Here is a 27,085-nt window from a genome sequence, read left to right as displayed (position 1 = left end):
TCCTGTCCTTTGGCCCCATGTCCAGTGGTCCAGCAGGACCCTGGGCTCTGAGATCCCCTCTAATGCCACCCCAGGTGCCTGAGGGCTTTAATGCACTTTATCCTTCGAAACCATTGCCACAGCGAGAGATGAATCCCTTCTGTCTAAAGAGCCTCCTGGTTCCATCTCCTGCTGCCATCCTATCATCCTAAAATTCCAATTACACCCTGGCTATGGGATTAGAGTGATCATCTGGTCACAGCAGTACATCCATTAGCACAGGAGACACCTGCACTCGTGCTCAGAAACATCTGCAGAGCCTGCTGACCTTGTCTTACAGGCACATAAACCAGGAATTTGATTGGAAGCACAGAGATAAGAAGTTTAAAACTCTTGTACAATCTGACCTGAACTGTCTTTTGATTATTTTTATTACTCAAAGAAGATTTAAGCTGGGAGATGCTGGCACAAAAAATATAAGTGCGACGTAATTAGTTAACAAGCATCAGCGTGGGGAGGTTTCTTTTGTTACTTCATAATTCCAAAGGGAAACTCTTTGTGGGACCTTCTGAGATGACAAAAAAAAAAAAAACAAGCCACAGAACGTCTGCTCCAGACACTTTGAGCTGAATATGTTGGATCTGACGGAAATGAAGGAACAGCCTCCAAGGCCTGGAATTTGTTTATTTCCCTGCTGCTTTTATTTCCAGTTCAAGTGTCATCTCACTTGAATCTCCTATCAGAACTCTCAGTTTACAGGATTTTTTCACAAGAATTCTGCATTTTCCCACCTCTCTGTTCTCAGTGACCCAAAAGAATGGGCAGGAAAGAGCAGAGACAGCTGACAGGATCCTTGCCAGAGTATCCTGAGAAATATCCACATCAGGGAGCCAAAAATGGCTCTAAAGAAGACACTGGAGCTGATGAAATGATTTTTGAATGTTCTGATTATTGTAGAAAAGCAGTTGCAGATGTGGACAGAGGCAGCAGAGAGTGGAGGGTGTGGACAGTGGTTTCTTGGAGGAGATTTCCTTGGAAGAGTGCACAGGGAGTACAAAGCTCAGTGGGACCAGCCTGGAAGAAAGTCCTGGAGAGTCAAGTTCACAAGTGCCTCAAACAAAAGCATCAGTGAAATGAGGTTTGAATGTGTTTGCTCAAGACCATCTTCATGGATCAAACCATCAGAAAATCAAAATCTGTGCAGGAGAAGTCAGGATCCAACAGGAGGGTGGGTGAAGTAGGGCTGGACCAGGTCAGCAGAGCAAAACTCAGGTGAAAAATGTCAGCAAATGCTCATATTCCAGTAGTGAGAGCTGAAAAGAGCCACCAGGAATCACAGAATTCCAAATTTATGGGTCATCCTGTTCCACCCCCTGCCACGGGCAGGGATACACTCCAATATCCCAGATTGCTCCAGCCCTCATCCAGCCTGGCCTTGGACACTCGGGGATGTTGATGATGTAAAAGAACTCACCAACTGCTGCCCATTACAGGGAAAACCTGAAGGCAGCAGGGATTTGGATATTCCAGCTGGGAACAGTCACCTGGAAGAGGGACTCATCTTGCCATTTTGATCTCTGAACAATTTTGGCAGAAGAATTCAGGCTCTGGGAATCACACCACGACACACCCTGGGTTACTGATACATCTTTATTTGCAGGCCTGGCAGGAAACTTTCACTTTAGCAATGCTGAATGTGTCAGACTGGAGGTCTTGGGAAATGAGAGATAAACAACTGTTGAAAAGTTAAATTAGGAGTCCTTAGAAAGTGTCTGTGGAGGTGCAGAAAAAAAAAAAAAGCAAAACCAAAAAAAAAGCAGGTGTAGCTGCAACACCTGGGAATTGGAATGTGAACTGAGGGAATTGGAGAGGAGGAGGTGATAAGATCTTGCTCTTTCACCCAGCAACAGGTCCCAGAGGTGAATTGTCACCTGGCCAGGGAGAAGGAAGAGGCCCCTGAAGACATGAGAAAGCAGGCACAGGTATCAAGAGGTCTTGCCAGGCCTTTGATGTGTGTTTTCAAGGCTCACAGCTCCACTCCCAGGGCAGCTCCAACCCTTTGGTCTTGGCTCCTCAGGGGTTTGGATCATCTGTCAGCTCAGGCAGATGGAATGGGGCTCTGGGGGAGCATCAAGGCTTGGACAGGCACTTCTGGGTCCCCTCATGGCAAACCAGGTAGGCACAGGATGAAATTGTTCACACACAAACCAAGAAATCCAACCCACGTTTTTTTTCTTTGCAGTGGCTGCAGAACCAACAGGAAATGCTGCTTTTACATTGGGCTGATCCCACAGGGTGGACAAAACTGAGAGAGGGGTTTCAACCACCCTGCTCAGGTGAGACCCCCCTGCAGAGCTGCCCCAGCCCTGGGAACAGCAGCACAAGGACCTGGAGCTGCTGCAGAGAGTCCAGAGGAGGCCCCGGAGATGCTCCAGGGCTGGAGCCCCTCTGCTCTGGGGGTTTCCCCTGAGAAGAGAAGGATCCAGGGACACCTGAGAGCCCCTTGCCATGCTGATTTCCTGAGTGTCCAAAGGGGAATGACAAAACACACCCAGACAGGGGCATTTACCTTTCCTTTTCTCTCAGATGGGTGCAGAAAGGCAATCTTGTTCTTTCCCTTTCTCCAGGCAGCCAAGATCGGGCTGTTGGAGCAACTGCAGCACAACCATGATCCCCAGGGATCCTCAGCCTTACAGCCTTGGCCAAAGAGCTGCAGAGCAGCAGCTAAAGGAGCTGGCAGGGAAACTTCCACGTGCACAGATTGCTGGGGGACAGCAGAGCTAAAAGCAGCTCTTAATTTCTGTGCTGAACGTTCAGCTCGGCGGGGAAACGTGGCTTGGGTTGAGACGAAAACTGACACCTCTGATTGTGGCACATCAGTCTGCATTGACAACAAACGATGCTCTGGCTTTGTGGGGGTGATGAACAGCCTCTGATCCTTCCCAAACCAGGGTGCCACGTGCCACACAGTGCTCTGGTCTCACCTGGGAATGCAAATTCTGCTGGAAGTGTAGAAGTGGAGGCCCACAGTGCCCCCAGTTCGGGATGTCTGGTCCCAGCTCGCTGAAGTGTTGTTGGATTGATGCAATAAATGTGAGTGTTGTTTGCAGAGAGCAGGTTTGGAAAGGCAACCTTGGAAAAGCTAAACCCAAAGCTGTCAAGAGACCAGTGGTTTCCTTTCCCTTTTTGCTCTCCTTCACACCTGCCAAGCAGTAAAGCCAACTCCAGGAGAACATTCCACATCCACTTATCGAAAAGAGCTTCAAGTTTGGGAGGGTTCTCCACTGGCTGCCAGAGGAAACGGAGCAAGGAGAAGACTTTTCCTTCCAGAGGTGTGCAGGGAATGGCTCCCTGCACCTGAATTCTGGAACAGTGAGTGAGGGAAGGCAGAACTTTGCACTGTGCCAGGGGATGGATGTGCTGAGTGGTGGATGCTCTGAGCCCTGAGCTCCAGGGGATGGATGGTTTGTAAATAATGGGTCTTGTCTGGTGCTCTCCAGGGAAAAAACAGATACTCAGTGATCCCCACACTTTGAGCATCCTCTGGCAGTTCCCAATTTCCCAACCTGTGCCTGCTCCAGCCCCTCTGTGGCCACCCCCAGCATGTGTCATCCTCTTGTTGTCCCACCACCCCACTAGCTCCTTGTCCATCCCTGCTCCTTTCCCAGTCCCAAACCCCTGTGGTTTTTCCTGTACCTTTAGCTCTGCTCTCTGTTTCTTGCTCCAGCCTAATGTGACTCCTGTTCCTCCTGGGTCTGACACCAGAAGTGTTCACCTGCAGGAGCCCAGACTGGTGGATCCTCGAGGGCAGGGGAAGCCACAGCTTTGCTGGTGGTTCAGCTTCAGCCACTGCCAGCAGGGAGGGTCCTGCTCCCTCAGGGACCAGACCAACTGAGAACCACAGAACCCCAGAATGTGCTGAGCTGGGAGGGACCCCCAAGGACCATCCAGTCCAACCCTCAGCCCTGCACAGGCCCAGCCCCAAGAGTCACCCCCTGTGCCCCAGAGGATCAGCCAAAGCCTCCTGCAGAAAAGTTCTCCCTCTCCCAGCAGCATCCAACCAGTCCTGTGATTAAAAACTGCTTTGCACCACCACAAAGAGCAATTTTTTTCAGCCACAACCTGGATTTTCCATTTTTTGGCTGAAGTTCACCTCCCCCCTTGCCCCTTAAAAAGAAAACCAGCCCGAGGTCGAAGGTCCGTTACAGAAAATTTCAGCACAAATGATTTAAATTAAAATTATAACTCCAAGCAGAGCCTTAAAAGGGGAGTCTCAGTGGTCCTTACTAGGGAAAGACTCTGCAGATGGGGCCAGTGAATCACTGCTTTTACTAGGGAATATTAATTGGCCTCTCTGCAGAATTATAGCCAGAAACAGCAATTAAATTAAAAATCAGAAAGGGTATAAACCCTGGGCCAGATTCTGAGCCAGCACTAATTGGTTCAGCTCTGAACCCAAAAGACCTGAGCAGAATTCCACCAGTCTAGGGCTGTTCTGAGGATTTTGTAATTTCCTGCCACTCTCCACTTGCATTTCTTTCTTTTTTTTTTTTTTTTTCTCTCTCCTGAAGAACCGAGGGCACAATCAGTTTAACCATAAAGACAAAGGAAACTTTTCCCCTCTGGAAATGAAAAGTAAGAATAATTGCTTATTTGTTTTGTTTTGCTTTTGGTTTTGTTTGTTTTCATGAAAAGTTTTATTATTTTTAAATATTTGGAAGAGTTACAGTTATGAGCATCCTCCAGGAACTTTTCTTTCACTTGTTTCTTTGGATGAAGCAAGAGAAGGTATTACTGGGCAGTTTTAAAATGCCATTTTTGTGCAGAACAGATATAATCTCCTGACTTAAGCTCTGGGAAGCAAAAGACTTCACTGTCTTCTCATTTAGAGAGAAGGGTCTAAGGCAAATGAGAAGTGTCCCATCAAAAAGTCGATTTTTCACTTAGTATTATAAATATTTCTCACTAAACCCTTCCCTAGACAAATACAAGCATAAGAAGACCAAAAAAAAAAAAAAAAAAAAGCACCCAAAAAAAGGAGGTATGGCTCCTTTTCCTCTCCTTTTCTTTGTTTGGGTCCAAAATCTACATCTGTATTTAATCCATTACCTGAAGAAAAACAGTGTAGGAATTTCGCATTAAGCTGTTTATATTTAGCCTGCGACTGAAGGGGCAGAGCTCTCACCCTCTGACCATCTGCTCTCTGCTCCCCCTGCCAGGGGGGGACCCTGGGGAGGGCTGAGGGGTTGGAGCTGCTGAAAACATCTTGAGAAGTCACTGATGGAGGGGAGGAACCCCGGTGAACATCCTCAGAAAGGGAGTGGCAGCAGCAGACACTTTGTAAAGGCAGGTTATCCCATCTCTGACTCCTGAGAGGATGGTGCCACCCTCACCCCACAAAGCCACGTGGCCTGTGCTTGTCCCCTCCTTGCTCTAAACCGGTTTTGGGGAAACTGCAGCGAGCAGCAGGCTGGGAACAGTCCGTGGATCCAGCTAAATCCGCTGGGATCAGATCATGGGCGAGCCAGGATGGACACCAACCACCACCTCCAGCCAGCACAACTCCCACCCCTGAGCTCATTGTGCGGGTCCTCAGTCCGAGCACAGCTGGAAGGAAATGCCCAGAACAGGCTTCTTGGTTCTTTTTCTCTCCTTGTTGTGTAGATGATTAAACACAACCTGAGGAGGGGTTTTCACCTGGGTTACACAAATCCCAGCACAGGGACCGGCTGAGCAGCCCGGGAGTTGGGAGGCATGGATGGTTTAATGGGACCAAAACCTGCTGTGCTGCTGAGAGGAAGGGTCAGACCAGGCCAGGCTCCAAATCACACAGAGATTCAATGTCAGGTTTTCCAGTCCTGCTGTGTCAGCCTTTCCCAGGGGGAATGAATCAGAAAATCATGGAATGGGTCAGCTCATCCAGTCCCACCCCCTGCCATGGGCAGGGACACCTTCCACCAGCCCAGGTTGCTCCAACCTGGCCTTGGACACTTCCAGGGATCCAGGGGCAGCCACAGCTTCTCTGGGAATTCCATCCCAGCCCCTCCCCACCCTCCCAGCCAGGAATTCCTTCCCAATATCCCATCTAACCCTGCCCTCTGGCAGCTTAAAATGGGAGTGGGAAGAACTCAACCCGTTTTTTAGGCATCTTTGAAGAAGAAAGGGCAGGTTTGGAAAGGAGCTACGAGCACTGGCCCCACCTGGGGATGACGTTGTGGCTCTGCCCCGTGTCAGGGTCCTTGCACGTGTTTAGCAACGCCAGACTCTGCTCGTGTCCTTGGCATGGCTGGGAACTGCAAGCCAGGCATCATCCCTCACCTTCCATCCAGCACAGAACACACTGAAACACTTCAAAATTCGAGGGAGGAAGGAGCAAAAATTCAGTTTTTAACGGCAAAAATCTCTGAAGGGATGAGTGAGGTGCTCTCCTCCTCCTTAAATGTTTTCGAACGGGTTTAAAAGTCAGGATCTTTGTCGGTAAAAATAGGCGATGATGTGACAAGGTTTGGTGCCGGGGCTGCCCCTCCCCTGTGAGCCACAGCCAGTTCTCAGCTCGTTGGGAAGTCTGGAAGCGACACCTCCGACGGGCAGCACCCAAATTCTGAAACAACAGTCTGGGAGAGAAGGGTGATTATGCAAGAAAATCTGGCAAAAACAACCATCTGTTTGCTTTTCTCCTTTTGTTTGCCCACTGGGGTTTGAGGCTGGAAGGATCAAGTTTTCCGTGCTTTCTCCCCGACCAAATAATTAACTTTTTTTTTTTTCAACGAGGCTTGAGATTATCACATAATCACCTGCTTCCTAGAGGTGAGGCCAGGAGGCCCAAGCCCCAGCACTGGCAGAAAACCCTGTGGTGCTCAGAAATGAGGTGTCTCCGGACAAACTGAGAAGGAAAACCCCAACCTCCCCTTTTCCAGACGTGTGTGAGATGCTTTTCCCCTCTTTGCTCTTGCAGAGAATTGCCATAGAGCCTCATAATTAATATTGTGGATCCAGAGGAATACAGAGAAAACCCCTGGAAAGAAAACCCCACCATTTTCTTTTTCCCTTTGCCTGCCAAAACATGTGCCTTGTGTTCCACCTCTGGCTTTTGCCTCTCCCATGAGCTGCGAGGGGGGGTATAAACCCCAGGGATTTCACTGGTCATGTTCTCATTGACATTTCTGCAGCAATTTCCATGCAGATCACACTGGTTTGGGAAGGACTGTCTGTGCCTGAAAGCCACAAGGAGAGAGAAACAGAGGAGAAAACCCAGCCTGGCTGTTCACTTGCACTGAATTCTCCACCCTGAGTGCTCTTTGTCTCCAAGGCAAGTGTTTTCTCCTCTCATCTCAGAAGTGTTGGGAGCAGCAGGAGCACTGGTTTTATCAGGCACAGCTGCTGGGAGATTCCTCGGCTTAGTTTCCCTCTAAATTATATTTAAATCCATCATCCTGCACACCCAGACACACGTGTGGAGCACTCATGGATGACAAAGGGGGCATGCTAAAACTGTGCCCGTGGCAGTTTGACTCCATCCATGCCTGGAGGGAAAAAAGGGATGAAGGCCAGGAAAGCCAAAGCTGTGACCTTTGCCAAACCCTGGCAGTGCCCTTTCAAAAGCTGACAGTTCAAACGGACTGAAGACACCCAGAGCACAGCAATTCACTCCAGTCTGAGCTCCTTGAAACGTTCCCAGCCCCCTGTGCAGGGGGAGAGGGGAGCAATGGTGTTCTGATGCATTTACAGTCCCAAGGGTGCCTGGTGGTGGTGAGGAAGTGGAGGCAGTTTTGTCAGGGGCTCTCCAGGATGTGGGAGCCGCTGGTTTCAGGACAGGGTGGAGCCAGTGTTGGTTCGTGTTCCCTCCCACCCAGGAGCTGTTTTGTGCTCAGAGATGGAGGGGAGAAACACCTAAAGACAACAACCTTGACAACAGGTTGCCATCAGCAGGAGAAGAAAAGGGGCTGGGAAGGTTACTCTAGTTATTCCACCTAAAATTAAAATAAAAATACAGAATCGATTCCTTCTTCCAGTAAGCCTCATGCAGAGAATTAAACACAAGATTAATGAGGTGTCTAATGATTTGTGTAGCCCCGCTCAGAACTGAAGCAACTGTTTGCTCCTTGTGAGAGCAGCCACTTCCCCTCCAGATGATCTGCTCTGCTACCAGTGACAGCTGCAGATGGGTGTTTGTGCTCCATGCCAAGCTGCTGGGGAAAGCACTGACACAGATCTGAAAGGAACAGAGTCAAACTCTCTGCTTGGAGCCACAGGGAGGAGAAAAAGAGCTCAGGGAATTAGCAATAAATGCCCAGCACTCGGGTCGGGCTTTGATCTTTTGGCAGGTTACACTCAGAGAGAGTCACAGATTGTGCTGAGCTGGAAGGGACCCCCAAGGACCATCCAGTCCAACCCTCAGCCCTGCACAGGCCCAGCCCCAAGAGTCACCCCCTGTGCCCCAGAGGATCAGCCAAAGCCTCCTGCAGCTCTGGCAGCCTTGGGGCTGTGCCCACTGCCCTGGGGAGCCTGTTCAGTGCCCAAGCAGCCTGTGGGGGAAGAACCTTTCCCTGAGATCGAAGCTGAGCCTGCCCTGACACAGCTCCAGCCATTCCCTGGGGGCTGTCCCTGCTCCCCCAGAGCAGAGCTCAGTCCTGCCCCTCCTCTGCCCCTGCCCAGGCAGTTGGAACTGCACTGAGGTCTCCCCTCAGTCTCCTCTGCTCCAGCTGAACACACCAAGTGCCCTCAGTGTCCTCACACACCTTCAAATCCAGGCCCTTCCCCATCTCTCTGCCCTCCTTTGGACACTCTCCAATGGCTCAATCTCTCCCTTCCATTGTGTCCCCCCAAAGTGCCCCAATGTTGAGGTGAGGCCGCCCCAGGGCAGAGCAGAGCGGGACAATCCCCTCCCTGCTGCCCCCAGGACAGGGCTGTCCCTCCTGGCTGCCAGGGCACTGCTGACTCAGGGACAGCTGGCACCCACCAGGACCCCCAGGGCCCTTTCCCAGCACTGCTCTCCAGCCTCTCATTCCCCTGAGTTGCCTCATCCCAGGTGCAGAATCCGGCATCCTCTTCCCTTTCTAGAAATTTCTGAGGTCTTTTCTTGCTGTTCTCCTGCAGTCTTCCCACAGATCCAGCTTGGCTTCAGCTGTGCCTGCCAGGACAGGATCCTCTTCTGCATCTCCTGCTTCCTTTCCCCTGCTGGGATACGTGGTGAGACTCAGCATTCACCTGTTCCCTTCTCCTCCTCCCTGTCCCCAGAAGTCCTGGAGGAGCTCAGGGGTCCATACTGGTGGTCTGGTGTTCTGGGGCATCACAGAAACCTGGTGGGGTTCACCTGCTGACCTTTCTGAAGAAGAACTACAGGTTGAAAGATTTCTGTCCAAGCACACAGGGCTGGAGACACCCCAGAAGGTGCCACGAGCACCTTCCCCTGCCTGTTCAATCCACCCACATCCCTGGTGGGCACCAGCCTGGCCACACCACCCCTAACCACAAATAAGAACCTAAACCTGGGGCTTCCCTGCTCTCCCACCAGGCTGTTCTTCCTAAATGACTCCAAACCTCCCTGTCCCTGACGTGGAGAGCCGTTCACTCCCATCTCCCTGCAGGAAGCTCTCACATAGCTGAGGGCTGTTCTAACGTCTCCCTCAGCCCCTTGCAGACTAAACAAGCCCCGTTCTCGCAGCCTTTCCCCACAGGTCGTGTGTTTGGGACCTCTGGTTGCATTCACTGGACTGTGTCCTGCTGATCCTCACCCCCCCACCCCGGAGGCAGTGCCTGCTGGATGGGGTTCTCTGGCCCTGGACATGAAGCAGAAGGTCTATTTTGCATTTCTCAGGGACAGCATTTGGATTTATAGCTCCCAGGGGAGGGCAGAGGGGAGAGAGCCAACCTCTCCTCAGCAGCTCCACTAATCACCCGTTTATGACACTGCCTCGCAGATCTGGCTCCCAACACCCAACAGTCACAAGACAGGGTGTTTCAGGAATTTTCTTCCTCGTTCTGCTGTCTGGGTTGATGCATTCCGGTGTTCCCTGCACCTGAGAAGGCTGGAAACTCCATGACCTCCCCCAGCAGAGAGTGCTGAGAGATTACAAATGGTCAGATGATGGCAGAAAAAAAATCACAACACCCATTGCCTGGGCAAGGATCAGAAGATATTTAGTATTTTTCCCATAGAATATCAAAATTCTGAGAATTCTGGGCTGAAAACCAATAGTTTTTTTTCCCCCCCTTCATTTTCTTTTTTAAATTTTTTTTTAATTTTTTTTTTTTTAAATTCCAGAAATACTCTGCAGTGTCTTGTGCATCTTTCTGGATCTTGCTCTCTGTTCTCCAGCCAGATCCCATCCTTAAAATAGCATCACATTATCCTTAAGTTTGGAAAAGTCCCAGCACCACCACCATGGTCACCACTGAACCGTGTCCTCAAGTGCCACATCCACATGTTTTTGGAACCCCCATGGGTGACGACCCCACCACTGCTCTGGACTGTCCCTTCCAAGGCCTGACCACTCTTTCCAGCAAGAAATTCCTGCTGATGTCCAACCTGCCCCTCCCCTGGCACAGCTGAGGCCGTTCCCTCTCCTCCTGTCCCTGTTCCCTGAGAGCAGAGCCCGACCCTCCCCAGCTCCCCCTCCTGTCAGGGAGTTGCAGAGCCAGAAGGTCCCCCCTGAGCCTCCTTTTCTCCAGGCTGAGCCCCCCCCAGCTCCCTGAGCTGCTCCTGCTGCTCCAGCCCCTTCCCTGGACACCTCCAGCCCCTCAGTGTCTGTTTTGTCACGAACTGAGATCTGGGGGTCTCACCTTTGCCATTCTCCAGAGCTTCAGGAAAGGTTGATGGGACAGGGCTGGGGATGAGCTCATAAAGAAACACAACCCCCAGTATTAACCAGCACCTCATCTTGTCCTGCTTTCCCAAACACACCCGAGTGGGAAATTCAGTTGGGCTTTGTCCATCCAAGCCCTTGAGCTGTAAATCCACTGGAAGCTGTTTCCTAACCGAGGGGCTCTCACAGCCCTTACAGTAAGTAATAAAAGCCCAGGAGGGTTTTCTTGTGGTTCAACCCTGAGGTCTGTCTTGGCCAAGCAAAGTGGGCTCTGCTCCGTCCTCCGGATGAGGTGGAAGTGGATTTATTTTTCTTTATGCTGCAGTTTCAGCATTACTCACAAGGTAACATTGCTCACAGAGCTACTCTCCTCCACAGCTCCCCTTGTTTTCCTTATGTTTCCCTTCCTGCCTTGAGCTGAATTCTCTTTGGCATCAGCAAAGTGCCCCTGGATCTCATCGTGCCAGGGGCTGGCAGGGATCTGGTTTGGCCTCTGCTCTGCAGCTGTTGGAGAACTGGGTTTTACTGGAAGGAGGGTGCTCTGTGTCTCCTGCCCTTTGAAGTCCAAGGAGCCCCTGGACACCTGCTGAGACTCTGACGTGTTCTCAGCTCACCCAAATGGCAGCTGGGCTGGGGCTGCAAAACCATCGGGGTGGAGGAAGCTTTGGGCTGTGAGGGGCTGAGCAGGAGTGAAACACCCACCTTGGTGCTTCGTAGAATGCTGGGTTATCCTGTGCTGGAAGGGACACACAGGGATCATCCAGTCCAACCCTCAGACACCCCAACAATCCCCCCCTGTGCCCCAGAGGATCAGCCAAAGCCTCCTGCAGCTCTGGCAGCCTTGGGGCTGTGCCCACTGCCCTGGGGAGCCTGTTCAGTGCCCAAGCAGCCTGTGGGGGAAGAACCTTTCCCTGAGATGCCACCCTGAGCCTGCCCTGACACAGTTCCAGCTCGGGAGGATCTGCAGCCCCTACTGAGCTCTGCCCTCACTCCTCCTCAGACTCTGCCTGGAGCCAAGGGAGGAGCAGAGACCCCCAGGAGGTTTTCATCCCATGCAAAGCATGGCAAGAAAATCACCCAGTGGACCCCTCATGGAATCACAGAATCCCAGAATCATTCAAGGGTTGGAAAAGCCCTCTAATATCATGGAGTCCAAGTGTTCTCCCAGCACTGCCAAGGCCACCACTAACCCATGTCCACAAGTGCCACATCCACACATCTTTCCAGGGGTGGTGACTCACTCAGGCTTTTGCCTTCCCACAGAAGGAGCTGAGCAGGGCTGGCTCCAGTGCAGACATCCAGCTGGGAGACGTCTCAAATCAATACTGCAATCCCTTCCCTGTGCTCCCTGATGGGCTCCTTCTTCCATTTCCTACATAATTTCATCTCCCTGACCACAGTTTCTGCTGCTCACTGACAACCTCACCACTCACTGCTGCAGTTCCAGCTCATTCCTCTGCATGTCCTTGGGCTCACAGACTTTTACCCGTCACTTCCCTCACCTCCCCCTCACTCAGAGCTGTCCCTGTGGGAGTGTGCCCACGTGGGAATGCTCTTTTAGCAGTACCAACATCTCTTCTGGTGGATTCAGCCCCAAGTTTGCTCCCCTGGGAGTAAAGGACATGGTCGTGCTGGTGGATGGAGACCAAGGTGAGTGATGTGCCCACCTGAGGTGTGCTCTGTGGGCTGAGAATGCTCCAGCAGAGCCCTGCCTGCCACTCTTCCAGCAGAGGAAGGACCCTCAGCAGGTCCTGGGGGGCTGAAATGCGAACCACATGCCTGGAGGGTGTCTTGGAGCTGCCCCAGCTTTCCATCACCACGAACTTTCCAACACCAGCAGCTCCCCCAACCTTCTTGAAGCTGAGCTCAGTAGTTGAGGGAGCCTACTGGAGATATGGAGAAGGACTTCTACAAGAGCTGTAGTGACAGGACAAGGGGAATGGCTCAAATGGAAAAAAATTGATTGGATATTAGGAAGAAATCCTTCCCTGTGAGGGTGGGCAGGCCCTGGCACAGGTTACCCAGAGAAGCTGTGGCTGCCCCTGGATCCCTGGAAGTGTCCAAGGCCAGGTTGGAGCATCCTGGGCTGGTGGAAGGAGTCCCTGCCCATGGCAGGGGAGTGGAATGAGGTGGTTTTTAAGTTCTGACCCAAACCATTCCATGGTTCTCTGCTCCCATGATTCAGTGACTGTGCCTGTGCATCAGTCCTGGCAAACATTCTCAGCAGCCTCTGCACAAGCCACTGTCTCTAAACACATTTTCCAAAACAGATTATTATTTACTCACCCAAGGCAAAGAAAAACATTCCAAAAGGAGTTGTCCTCCTGCACTGCTCTTACCCAACCCTGGCTTATCCCTCTGCTGGTGCTGTGATTTAGGATGGCGAAGGCAGACAGCCTTGATGTGGTTTTTCTTTTTCCCAGAGCTTGTCCAGCACACTCAGCCCCTCCTTCCCGTGCCAAATATCTCTCCTTCTCCTCTCAGCCAACATATAACTGCCCTCTGATATTAGGAACCCACATGAAGAAACAGTTAAAATACTTGAATTTGGGTGAATAGAGGTTCCTAACTGAGAGTGTGCCCTGCCTGGTGCACCAACCTGCCCCTCTCCATCACTGAAGAGATTTTGGAGGTGTCAATCCTGCAATTCCAGAGTAACTTTTCCCACTGCTGATATCCTTGTGTGCCTGGGCTGGCAGTGAACTGGGTGGGATTGAGGGGAGATCTTATTTTATCTGCTCCCTCTGACAGTTGAAAGGCCTGATCCAAACTGCCATCAAACCCCAGTGTTTGCTATTATTAGTTTTCAATTATGCATTAATAGATTAAAAAGTCATGCTGGTTAATTACAACAGGTGAAAGCAGGAATGTGGCTTTACAGCAGTGGTAATGTGGGTCCCAAGGAATAAAAGCAATGGGATGAGGGCAGGGAGATGCAGAGGGAGAGGGGATAACCCTGGAGGGTTACAGGGAAGGAACTCATCAGCTTTGTGACATCTGCTGAGAGGCTTCAGACACATGGACATGGTGCCATTTGGAGCTGAGAGCTGGAGCTCCCATCCCACAGCAATTCCCAGAGGAGCTGCATGAAACCCTCAGGCTGGGAAAGCAGCAGGAGCAGTCCTGGTGCTGAGACAGAGGGATCAGAGAATCCCAGAATGTGCAGAGCTGGAAGGGACCCCCAAGGACCATCCAGTCCAACCCTCAGCCCTGCACAGGCCCAGCCCCAAGAGTCACCCCCTGTGCCCCAGAGGATCAGCCAAAGCCTCCTGCAGCTCTGGCAGCCTTGGGGCTGTGCCCACTGCCCTGGGGAGCCTGTTCAGTGCCCAAGCAGCCTGTGGGGGAAGAACCTTTCCCTGAGATCCACCCTGAGCCTGCCCTGACACAGCTCCAGCCATTCCCTGGGGGCTGTCCCTGCTCCCCCAGAGCAGAGCTCAGTCCTGCCCCTCCTCTGCCCCTGCCCAGGCAGTTGGAACTGCACTGAGGTGTCCCCTCAGTCTCCTCTGCTCCAGGTCGAACAGATGTCTCTTCCAAGACTTGCTGAACCATTCTGTATTCTGTGACTGTCCTCGTGTTTTGTAACTGTTGATACCAGGCTCTAAATAATCACTCCTCAAATTAGCAGTGCCCTCCTCAGGCTTTAAATTATTTTCGTGGATCCTTTGCTTGGAATCACAGCAGACTTTTTAGTTCAAAGCTTCACAGGAAATAAATCACGCAGGGAAGAGATGGTGCAGGGAAAAATCTGTGCTCCTGCAGCTGAGTCTTTAAAACCCTGCTGTGGGATGGCTCCTTCTCTCCCTGCTGCACAAGGCATCTTTCCCCTCTCAGAACAAGCTGGGTCTAGGCCTGGCTCCACAGTTTCTTGCCTAAAAAAGCGAATGAGCCCCTCCAAATTGAGCAGTGGTGGATGAATCAACACCACCCTGACGACTCTTCTGGCTGTTGTGTTTCACCGCGTTCCAAGAGGTGACTCCTGGGGACAAGGTGATGTGGGGCTGTGTCCCAGCGACTCCAGGATTTTTGGTGGGTGAGCCTGAACCCACCCCTGAAGGCTGGGCTGACCCAAGTGTCATCAGAACTGCAAAAAGCAGCACGGGGGGATGCCCGGAGAGGAATTTCCCCCTCCTTGTCTTGTGCAAAGCTGCTGCCCGGGGGCACGAAGGTGCTTCCCAGCTAATGGTCTCCCTTTGGCCACAGCAGAGCCGGGAATTGCCTGGAAGGGAGAGGCGGGGCTGGATTTTAGCGCTGCCGATGAAGAGCGGTCCCTGCCTGACCCTCCCGTCACATGAGCTGGCACAGGAGCTCCGGCTGCGTTTTACGGGGGCAAAGACTCTCACAGAGCAGAGAGACTGGAGTTTATTGCCTTGTTTGAATTCCACACGCCTCCAGATGAAAAACAAGCCACTTAAAGTGATAAAAGAGCCTGCTTTTTATTTAGTGGAGTGGCAACAACAAAAGTCCCGGCTAACATCCCTCTCCCAGGCTGGATCGGTGTGGGGCAGACACTGCCAGTCAGAGAGGTCCTGTTTGTAGGAGAGGTCTGAAGGCTGCTGCAGGAATCCCTGCCTGTGTGGCTGAAGTTAATGCATCATTCCCTCCCAGCCCTCCTGCCGTGGCACCATCCCCACCCTGCGTGGGGGAAAGGCAGGATGAGGGGGAAGGGATGGAATGGGTGGTGGGTGTCCCAGAGGAGCGACTGTCCGGGGCGAAAGGGCTTGGAAGGGAAGGGAGAAGGTGTCAGGCTGATATCTGAGTAGGGTGGAGACAATCTGGGACAGGGGGGACACTCCAAAGCTCTGAGGAAGATGAAGGTAGAGGAGGGGAGGAAGGAACGGTGGGGAGAAGGGGGAAGGGCAGAGAGTGAACTCCGAGGGGACAGCGAAGGAGGAACAGCCCTCCCTCAGCCCATCAGTGGGGTGGGACGGGAGAGAAAGGGTGACAGCTTGAGGCTGGGATGAGCTGTCCCTCCTGCAGCCCCAGCTCAGACCCCACAGCTCCACAGCATCCAGGGATCAGGGAGAGAGAGAGGACAGTCGGGATCTCGGGGGATCACCTGCCAAACAGGGTGAATGTGCTCAGCAGGGCTGAGCCAAACCCCGGTGCTTTGAGAGCTCGCTCAGCTCACCCTACACGAGCTCCAGCCCGGGGGGAGCTGCCAAAAGCCCCGTTTTTGGCTGTTTCCCTGCTCCCAAACCCTCCCGACGGTGCTGTCACAGACTGTGAGGCCGCAGTCCCCCGGGGCCGGGCTGCAGTGATGGGTGAGGGCAAGGTGTGTGACAACGAGCCCTGCCCTGTCCCCCGCTGTCCCCAGGCGTGTGGGAGCGATGCAGATGCAGATGTCTGAGGGCACATGTGCTCTCTCCAGCATTACATCACTGCAGGCAGACAGCAGCAGGGAGCAGTGCAGGCTGTGAGCAGGGCTGCTGCCTTCTACTCAGAACAAACTGCTGCAGCACCTGGGGGGCTGTGGAGCAGAAAATAGTTGGGTTTTCACCAGCCTCTCATCACCTAAACACTCGTGCCACGGTCCTTCCTGCTCCTTTCTTACTGTGAGGGTGGTGAGGTTGCCCAGAGACGTTGTGGACTCCCCTGGATCCCTGGAAGAGTCCAAGGCCAGGTTGGACAGGGCTTGGAGCAGCCTGGGCTGGTGGAAGGTGTCCCTGCCCATGGCAGGGGTTGGGATGGGATGATCTTTAACATCCTTTGCAACCCAAACAGCTCCATGACTCTATGACGTGTCTGAGGTTTCAGAACCCAGGGGGACCTGTTGCAGTGGTAGGACCCCCCCAGCTCCCTTTGCTGTGGTTTAGAGGTTGCTGTGGGAGAAAGAAAAGGGTCTGTTCAAGGTGCCAGCCTTGGATGGAGAACAAGATGTCATGGCAACCATATCAATGTCATCCTGGGGTCAGGACACGTGTGGCAAAACAGATAGGGCTTAAGGTGTCACCCCATGCAGGCAGAGGAGCCTGATGGGAGATTGTATCCCAATCCAGAGGCCAGGCTGTCCCTGTTGGAAGTGGCAGTGAGTGGATACGCCCCTCTGGGACCCTGTATGAGATGATTTGCATCCCATCCTGGTCCCTATAGAAGCCAAATGGGACCCTCTGTCAGCCCGAGAGGGTGGGAAGCTGGACCTTGGAGCAGGAGGAGCTGGTTTAGTTTTGGGATGGTCAGAGATAACCCCAGCACATGGGGCAGAGCTCTGAGCTCTCCTGCTGTCCCCCAGCTCCCACTGCTCCAGGAGAAGGTTGTGTATCTGTTTATAGACACTTCATTATCAACGTGACGCTGATAAATTGGAGCAAATTCCTCCGGGGATTTTTGTGAGGCACAGCTTTGCAGAGGAGGCTGAAAGGACTGGATGTGCTCAGGATTTATAAAAGGGCTCAGCTCAAAGGCAACATGCTGTCTTGTCAGGTGGAAATGTTAACTGCCTCCGAGGGGAGCAGCAATTTGAAGTGATAAAACTTCTTGGGGTGAATCTGGGAGAGAGGAGATGGAGGCTGGGCCTCGGGAAGTTTAAAAGGACATGTCAGAAAAACTTACAGAGGTTTTTTTTTTTAAATAGGAACAGAATGGAAGACCAAAAAATTACTTCAAAAGTTAGTATAAAGCTGACTTATTTTCAGATGGTTTCTATGGCATATTCCCTTTCTGGGATCTTCCATGCAGCTCTGGGGAATGAAGGCCTTGGCCATTCTTCCACATCCTCATTTTCCATGGTCGTTTTTACTCCTATGAATTTTAGTCAGGCAAATATTTTGCTGCACGCAGTTTATTACAAAACCCACCACTTTTTTTTTTTTTTTTCTGGTTCCTCCCTGAAACACAGAGAACTTTATAGGATTTTCTTTGCTCTTTGTTTATTCGGCAAGCGAAAATAAAACCTGGGTCTTCTGTCACCCATGGAATTTTTCCAGGATTATTCCCAGGTTGTGTGTCAGACAAAGATGTGCAACCAGTTTGCTGAAACACACAGCACTACTTCTGATTTTCGGCCAGCATCTCAAAATTATCTCTACAGGTACTTTTGGCATGACATTTTCTCATCCTTATGCAGGTATTGGAAAGGACAGTGAGAGTCCTGCGAATAAAAAACCACAGGTGTGAGTGGTGTGTTCAAAGAGAACTGGCTTGAGAGATCACCAGGAGGTTTATAACTCTGCCCTGGTTGTCTGAGCACCCTGGGGTTGGGAATTCTGCCATGCTGGTCCTTCCCAAGTGCCTGATTATGTTGCAGCCACGGGCAGTTCCTGCACTGACAGGTCGGGCACGACAGAGGGGCTTGTTCACTGAATCCAGGGATGGCACCCTCTGCGAGGAACCAAAAGCAAGTTGGAGCACAGGATTGGAATTCCAAGTGATTTTGATGAGGTGGAGAAATGAGCTGCAAAAAAACCAGACCTCAGTTCGGGAGGGAGAAGCGCCAGAGGCGCTGCAGGAAGGTGTTTGCATCACCAGGGTACAGAAAGAGCTGTTTGGGCAGAGAGGAAAAGGCAAACAGCAAAAGTGGGAGCCGGTGGATTGTGAGCTGGACTCGAGTGGAAACGTGATTCGGGAGGGAAATAAACCAAAGGGAGGGAGGGAGGGTGTGAGCAACAACAGGAAAACAGGAGTGTGGAGGGTGTGACCTGCAGGGGGACCTCTGGGACTGGGGCTGCCGGTGCCCCGGAGCTGATGGGATGCCCAGCAATCCTCAACCACAGAGGTGTCTGCTGAGGAGAGGGAGGAAGGCTCTGCAGAGCACGGACATGAGCTCAAAACACACCCTGAAGAAGATTCAAACTCTCTTTAGGACCAACACAAGCAACAAGGAGGCTATAAAAACAGACACCTCAAACAAACTCCTCAAAGCCTCTTCCTGGCTGATATTTTTCTATGTTTTTTTTTCAAACTGATTTGAGCATCAAAACTGCTGGTAGGTGGTGCAGTTGGAAAAAGCAGCACAGGCCTGCCCCAAGTACAGCAAATTCCTGCCTGGATAAATCAGGCAGCAGGCTCAGAGTTTCCACTGCTGCTCCGTGCCCAGCCTGCTCTGGGTCCAGCTGCCCCTCTGAGATCAGCTCCAGGACCATGCTCTGACCTTCACCTCTGCTCCCATTTTTGCATGTTTACTAAAATAATTTCAAACTCCCACATGTTTGAGCACCTTAATGTATTTAGGACCTGGTGAGGGAAAGCAGGAACCACGAGTGCCCTGTAAGGACTGCAGGAACTGATCTTTATTGCTCAGAAACCTCAGGTGAAAGGGAAAATAGGTGTCCAACTGCATTTCATGGGGCAGGTGCTGGCCATGCCTCCCAAAAATTTTCCAGAGTGGTGGGAGCAATTTGTTTTGTTTTAGCTCAGTAAATATTATGCCTTGGGTTTGGGTTTATTTTGTGAGCTTTTTCCTGTTTAAGGAGTGCAACAACTCTGGTGAACTTATGGCTCACCAAGGGATATTTCTGGCATCACAGAATCATTTAGGTTTGGAAAAGCCCTCTAAGATTACCAACCATTCCTCAAGCTCTAAAGGCCACCACTGAGCCACATCCACACATCTGTTAAATCCCTCCAGGGCTGGTGACTCCAACACTGCCCTGGGCAGCTGTGCCAGGGCTGGCCAACTCTTCCAGGAAAGGAAGTTTTCCTAATATCTAATCTCAACCTCTCCTGGTGCAACTTGAGGCCAGTGGTGAGCTAAATTTAGATGAGTTAATAAGAAAAAAAAAAAAAAGAAAAAAGCCAGGATTGCACAGGGTTAAAACCTCTGGGAAAGCATGTGCTGCTGCCTGGGAAAGTGTCTCACCAGCCTCAAAATGGACATCCTCGATTTTCATGTCCTGTCCCATGTTCTCAGGGACAGAGGTGGTGTTTGGTTCCCTCCAGAAAAGGATCAGGTTTCACCTTAACACCAGTTTATTTTTTATTTCCTCCTGCTCGCCTTAAGGTTCTTTGTGCTGAGATTAGATTTGAGTTGAAGCTTAGAATTTTAAGGGAAAACTTGGAGCACCTGTAAACACCCACCAGTAGCACTGGGATCAGTTTTCCGAGAATCCTAGGATGGTTTGGGTTGGAAGGGACCTTAAAGATCATCCAGTTCCACCCCCTGCCATGGGCAGGGACACCTCCCACCAACCCAGGTTGCTCCAACCTGGCCTTGGACACTTCCAGGGATCCAGGGGCAGCCACAGCTTCTCTGCCCAACCTGTGCCAGGGCCCCCCCACCCTCACAGCCAACAATTCCTTCCCAATATCCCATCTCTCCCTGCCCTCTGGCACTGGGAAGCCATTCCCTGTGTGCTGTCCCTCCATGCCTTGTCCCCAGTCCCTCTCCAGCTCTCCTGGAGCCCCTTTAGGCCCTGCAAGGGGCTCTCAGGTCTCCCTGGAGCCTTCTCTTCTCCAGGGGAACCCCCCCAGCTCTCCCAGCCTGGCTCCAGAGCAGAGGGGCTCCAGCCCTGGAGCATCTCTGGGGCCTCCTCTGGACTTCTCAACACAAGAACACTTTTTTTTAGAAGGTCCTGCAAGGTTTGATCTCTCCCTGGGACACAGTGGAGAGCAGAGCAGAGTGACTTCTTCCCCCAGCCTGTGTCTGTATAGCAGCCATGAAGGCTCAGTGCCACAGCACCCCAGGGATATTCCTGCCTGCCTTTCCTGGGAGCTCATTATCCTCAGGAAGGTCTGATTTCTTCAGCCACACAGGTTGGCTGTGCCCACTGAAGCAGCTTCACAGCAGCAACTGCCCTGAAGATGCTGCTTTTTCTTTCCTGAAATTCCCCTGCCAGGGAGAAACAGGCACTTCTCACCCATCTGGACTCCACAGGGATCTTCTCCAGTGCCTGGTCCCAGAGGTGTCTCACAAGGAGCCAGGGGATGTTGAGCTGCATCCTCTGCCCCCCAGACCCACCTTCCCACACAGCTGACACGCAGGCAGAGCCCACCCAGTGGCCCACCATGGGCTGCCCCTGTCCCCTTCCACAGGACACATTTTCCCAGCAGTGTGCAAGGCCCCTCACATGTCCCCCAGGCAGGCTGAGCCCGATTTAGCACCAGAGCCACCCCCATGTGTCACTGCAGAAAGGTCACTGCAGCTTCTCCTCTGGCCTGGAGCCCTGGGGAGAGTGTGGCATTGCATAACCCAGCCTTTTCAGGGTCCTCCTGCACTGGCAGGGCAGCCATGCCTCTGATTATTTTTTTTATTATTATTATTATTATTATTATTATTATTATTATTATTATTTTCTGGAAGCCCCCAGCTCTGCAGCCCCCTCTGAACCCCCCTGTGTCGCTGCCGTGTGGCTGAGGCCGAGGTGCAGACGATGCTGCTGCTTGGGTGCTCTCCAGATTCTCCAAGCTCCCACAAGGCCAAGCCTCTCTGATGGATTTCCCTCTCCTGGCAGCTGCTGACATCAAACCTTGAACCTGAGGAGCTGCACAAAGCAGAGCCAGGAGAGGTGGAACGATGGCAGAGTGGAGAGCAGGTAAATAAATAATGACAGACAATACAGCACAATGAAAGTTGTGATGCTCCAGTGTCCTCAGCAAGCAGGACAGGGAGGGGATTACTCAAGAGAGGGGGCTCATGTGCTGGGCTTGGTGCTCAAAGTCCCTCAGGGTGATGGGCACAGAGGTGGGAGTGAGTCACGCTGCAGGATTTGGCTCTGCCGGTGCAGCCCTCGTGTTCATCACTGTGTGACACCTTCCTGGGGTCTCTTCTTGATCTCCTGAGCTCTCCAGTCTGATCAGAGAATCCCAGAATGTGCAGAGCTGGAAGGGAACCCCAAGGACTATCCAGTCCAACCCTCAGCCCTGCACAAGCCCAGCCCCAAGAGTCACCCCCTGTGCCCCAGAGGATCAGCCAAAGCCTCCTGCAGCTCTGGCAGCCTTGGGGCTGTGCCCACTGCCCTGGGGAGCCTGTTCAGTGCCCAACCAGCCTGGGGGGGAAGAACCTTTCCCTGAGATCCAAGCTGAGCCTGCCCTGACACAGCTCCAGCCATTCCCTGGGGGCTGTCCCTGCTCCCCCAGAGCAGAGCTCAGTCCTGTCCCTCCTCTGCCCCTGCCCAGGCAGTTGGAACTGCACTGAGGTCTCCCCTCAGTCTCCTCTGCTCCAGCTGAACACACCAAGTGCCCTCAGTGTCCTCACACGCCTTCAAATCCAGGCCCTTCCCCATCTCTCTGCCCTCCTTTGGACACTCTCCAATGGCTCAATCTCTCCTTCCATTGTGTCCCCCCAAAGTGCCCCAATGTTGAGGTGAGGCCGCCCCAGGGCAGAGCAGAGCAGGACAATCCCCTCCCTGATGCCCCCAGCACAGGGATGTCCCTCCTGGCTGCCAGGGCACTGCTGACTCAGGGACAGCTGGCACCCACCAGCACCCCCAGGGCCCTTTCCCTGCACTGCTCTCCAGCCTCTCATTCCCAGTGTGTCCGTCCATCCAGGGTTTTCCCATCCCAGGGGCAGAATCTGGCGCTTCCCCCTGGTTGAACTTCCCGTGGTTGGTGATTTGTGGCTGCTCCCCGTGATGTTCCTCCAGGATCCACTCTGGGAACACGACCTGGCTGGGGCAGAGCTGCTGCAGACACTCACATTCCCAAAACCTCTGGAGAGGGAGCCCAGACCTGCCCCTCAGGAGCAAAACTCCGGCACAACACCAGCCCTGGGGTTGCTTTGTTCAGAGTGAGGAAAAACAAACATTTGACTTCTTAATTAACATCCTTCAAACACGCCAGGCAGTTATTCCTTCTATATGTCACTCAGTCTAATGAGTAGTTCGTAACAAAAGCCATGCTGGTCTGCAGCCTTCAAAGCCAGGAAGCAGATTTTGGAGTTAATCTCCTCTCACAACAAAACATGTCTGTGTTTATTCTGGGACAAAACCATTGGGAACGACTAGGCCCGAAAAGGGCAAGTAATTTCATTTTCTGTGTGAGATTTTTAAAATATGTTTTTGTTAAGAAAAGTGAATAATAGAGGAGAATGCTTGGAAATGTTGGAAGGGTAGGGTTTTGAAAGCAGAAGCCTTTGAGTTGCAGAGCAGAAGTTAAAGGCTGTGCCACCCTCACCCTGCCATGAGGTTCTCCTGCCTCCTTCAGCATTTCTCTGCTCACTTCCTCTCATTTGGAGCTCAGCTTCAAATTCATCAGGGTTGGCCACAAACCCACAGCATCCCTGGGAAGGGTTTTGGATGCTTCCTGTTGGTCCTGGGGTGGTTTAGCACAGGCAATGCTGAACTCATGCCAGGCTCTGGGCTGCCCTCCCAGCTGGCATCGCCCCAGGGCTCGGAGTCCTTCTCAGCCTGCAGGGGCAGAGGAGGGGCAGGAGCTGTGTCAGGGCAGGCTCAGGGTGGATCTCAGGGAAAGGTTCTTCCCCCACAGGCTGGTTGGGCACTGAACAGGCTCCCCAGGGCAGTGGGCACAGCCCCAAGGCTGCCAGAGCTGCAGGAGGCTTTGGCTGATCCTCTGGGGCACAGGGGATGACTCTTGGGGCTGGGCCTGTGCAGGGCTGAGGGTTGGACTGGGTGGTCCTTGGGGGTCCCTTCCAGCTCAGCACATTCTGGGATCCTGTGATCTCTGGACTCCCTGCACCATCCCTTTCCCAGCTCTGGAGAATCCAAGGCTTGCTGGAGGTCATGAAAAGCTCCATGGAGTTGTAGGTGTAAGGATGGGGGGACCTGCCCCAGTCCTGCCCCAGCCTGTAGTCAGGATGTGGGAAGCCAAGTATTTGGACCCAAAAGCTGAGGAGCTGCTCAGTGTGTGCAGCCCCGAGCACCAAAGTGCTCTGATTCACCCCAGGACAGGCCTTGCACCAGTAATTGGGGTTTTTTTTTTCCCCTTCAAGGACTCCAATATGCCCTCCCCAGATCTCCACATGCCTTGAACAAGATAATCCTTTCCTGGGGCAACAGAGGGGATGGGGAAATAAAGCCCAAAGCACTTGGGGAGACATCAAAGTGAGGGAGCTCTGGAATTTGTGATGTCTCTGACAAAATTCCTGCTCCAGAAATAATGTGGCAACGTGAGGGGAGGAACACTTAGGGGAGACATGAGGCAATTATTAAACATGTGCCTTTCTGAAGGAGGAATCACATGCTCAGAGGCAGCAGAGGATTTGAAAAAGAGAAGGAAGTGACAAGAAATAAAGGAAAATAATATGCAAAATGAGGCTGCACTGAGCGAAATGGTCAGGTCTGGACATGGTGCTGCAGAAATGAAGGGTGGGGAGGACAGAAAAGCTCAAGCCAGGGATGAATCAGAGCTCCAGCCCAGCTCTGGCTGCCTGTGGAGGTGTTTTTTTCTCAGTCTCTGGGTCACTCACAGCCAAAGGGGCTTTGACTGTGCCACTCCAGCGCTTCCAGATGGGAACGGGGCACCAAAACACCTTTTTGGTTTGGGGTTTGATCTCACCGGGTCTTGGCAGCTCTGCTAAGAAAGTGTTGTGGAATGTGTTGGAGATGGGGCCCTCCCACTCTGAGCCTCCCCACTCAGGGATCTGCTGACTGGGAGGGCTGGGAGAGGGTTAACATCATTCCCAGGTGACAAATCCCCCGTTCCTGAGGCATGTCAGAGCCGGGAGCAGCTTTCACCTGCTGCACGTGGAGCGTCTGGCAGGAGAACAATACCCCAGTACCCACCCCGAAAATGCCAACGCAGGTGTCATCACCATCTCCCCCGAGAAACATTGCCCACCGCTCAGATTTTTCCAGGAATTAATTGGAAATGGATTGGTGGGGTTTGTTGTAACGGGGGTTGCCATGGCAACCGCTCCAGCTCCTCAGAAAACATAAGAAGGGCTCACACTGGCACTGGGGCCATCTGTCCCTTCCCTGGGGAGGACATTTGGAAGCCCTGCACCAACCCCCCCCCCCATCTCCCCACGAGCCAAATCAGCCTTTAAGCCTTTTAATGTGCTTGGTACAATTTGTCAGAAAAGCTGCTGTCCTGTCTTTTCTCTGCTCTGACACGATAATTTCCTCTCTATCGGTGCAAATTAAATTCTAATGAGGAAGCCTGGCATCTCAATGTGATGGAGAGCTTTTCTTCCCTCGGATGCACAGAAGAATCGAGCCCTTTGTGGAGGGAGGAGAAGGGATTAAAAACGAGCTGAGGTGTGTGAGACAAGAACACGCTTTCCTTGCCTGTTGTCTCTGGTGCTGCCTCCACTCCTAGAGGGGCAGGAGCCCTTTGGCTGCTTTGGGAAAGGAAGTTTTCGTGGAATCAGGGAATATTCTGAGCTGGGAGGGGCCCACAAGGACCATCCAGTCTGACCCTCAGGCCCAGCCCCAAGAGTCACCCCCTGTGCCCCAGAGGATGGTCCAAAAGGAGAGAGTCAGGTTGGACATCAGGAGGAATTTCCTCATGGAAAAGGTGGTCAGGCACTGGAAGGGGCTGCCCAGGGAGGTTTGGAGTCCTCATCCCTGGAGGTGTCCAGGGAAGGCCTGGATGTGGCACTCAGGGAGGAAAGAACGGAGAAAGGAAAGGAAGGAAGGAAGGAAGGAAGGAAGGAAAAAGAAAGAAGGAAGGAAAAGAAAGAAGGAAGGAAAAGAAAGAAGGAAGGAAAGGAAGGAAAGGAATGAAGGAAGGAAAGGAAGGAAAGGAATGAAGGAAAGGAAGGGAAGGAAGGGAGTGAGTTTGGGAGGGAGGGAGGGAGGGAGTGAGGAAGGAATGAAGGTATTTTCAGCTGTGCTTTCTCTGGCACTGCTGCAGACAGGACACCCTCCTGGGCACAGTGTCAACTGTATGTATTTTGTATCTCATGGCATCTATTTAAATGTGCTCAGAAAGGTAAAGCATTTCTCAGAAACTTCTGGTGGCCACTTAAGAGCAGTGAGAAGATGTTCATTTTAGTCAGCAACCCTAATGGAGGAAACTCTGGTGAGTTTCTGGAACGTTGGCAAAGAATTTCTGCCAAGATTTTACACAAAATAAATATGAAAAAAGAAATTAAATTTGAGTTGTTTCTTCACCTTCTTCTGGACGTTCCAAAGGAGTTGTAGTGGCAGAATGTATTGGGAATGGAGTTGGTGACACTTGGTTTCCATTTCCAGAGAGTCAGTGTCAAAATGCTGCTTGAAAACAATCTGGTTGGGGTTTTCTTGTTTGTTTGAGTTTTGGGATTTTTTCTTTTTTTTCTTTTTTTTTTTTCTTTTTTTTTTTTTGATGGGGGAAGGTTTAAGTTGTGACTTCATGTAATGTTATTGCAATAAAAAATGGTTTCTTTGTTTTGCTCATTTTGAATGCATGGGGCAGCTCCCCACAGATATTGGGAAGGCCAAACCACCATTCCCATCCAACCAACAGTGGGTTTTGGCAGCTCTGTGGTTTTCCCTCTTGCCTGTGGACACACTGAATGATTGTTCAGAGCAGCCCTTCATCCACACCACCCACACCTGGTGGGGACACTCCAGGCAGGGACTTTTAGTTGAGCATCTGAGCCTGCAGCTTCTTCCTTGTGACTGGAGGAAAACCAAACCTGCTCATCTCTGGGGAATAACTCTGGGATCAGCTCTCTGGCTTCTCATTTTCCTAAGGATGAGAGCAGCTGAATTTTGAAACTCCCTTGCATGCTCAGCATTGCCATAATAAATTCAGTTTTCTTCATTCCTGGCTCAAAAATATCTCTGAGGAACTGCAGGAAAACTGCAGAGGACTCAGAGAGCCAACTGCTCTTAGAGGTGCTTTCTCCCAGGTGACAAGATCAGCTTGTGTCTGGCTCATTCCTGAGTCAACCCTCCCCACAAGCACCACCCTGGGTGGTTTTCAGAGCTAAGGAGAAGATGACAGTGTCAGCAGATTTTTAAGAGGTGCAGCGAGGGAGAAGCTGAGGGTAGATTTGGAAAGGCAGACTGGAAGGTGAGATGGGAAGTCATGAGGGGCTGACCCAGGATGTAGATGTTGAGTGTGAGAGACATCTCAGAGCAGCATCAACAGGAAGAGCAAAGATGTAGGAGCCACATGGACGGAGAATCATGGAATCAGAGACTATTCTGAGTTGGGAGGGACCCCCAAGGACCATCCATCCAAGCCCTGGCCCTGCACAGACACCCCAACAATCCCTCCCTGTCCCTCAGAGCATTGTCCAAAGCCTCCTGCAGCTCTGGCAGCCTTGGGGCTGTGCCCACTGCCCTGGGGAGCCTGTTCAGTGCCCAAGCAGCCTGGGGGGGAAGAACCTTTCCCTGAGATCCACCCTGAGCCTGCCCTGACACAGCTCCAGCCATTCCCTGGGGGCTGTCCCTGCTCCCCCAGAGCAGAGATCGGAGCTGCCCCTCGGGAGGAGCTGCAGCCCCCGCTGAGCTCTGCCCCTCACTCATCCTCAGACTCCA

Source organism: Myiozetetes cayanensis, unplaced genomic scaffold, assembly GCF_022539395.1.
Source record: "Myiozetetes cayanensis isolate MyiCay16 unplaced genomic scaffold, myiCay2020 scf31, whole genome shotgun sequence".
Lineage (NCBI taxonomy): Eukaryota > Metazoa > Chordata > Aves > Passeriformes > Tyrannidae > Myiozetetes > Myiozetetes cayanensis.
Note: the sequence above shows the minus strand (reverse complement) of the source record.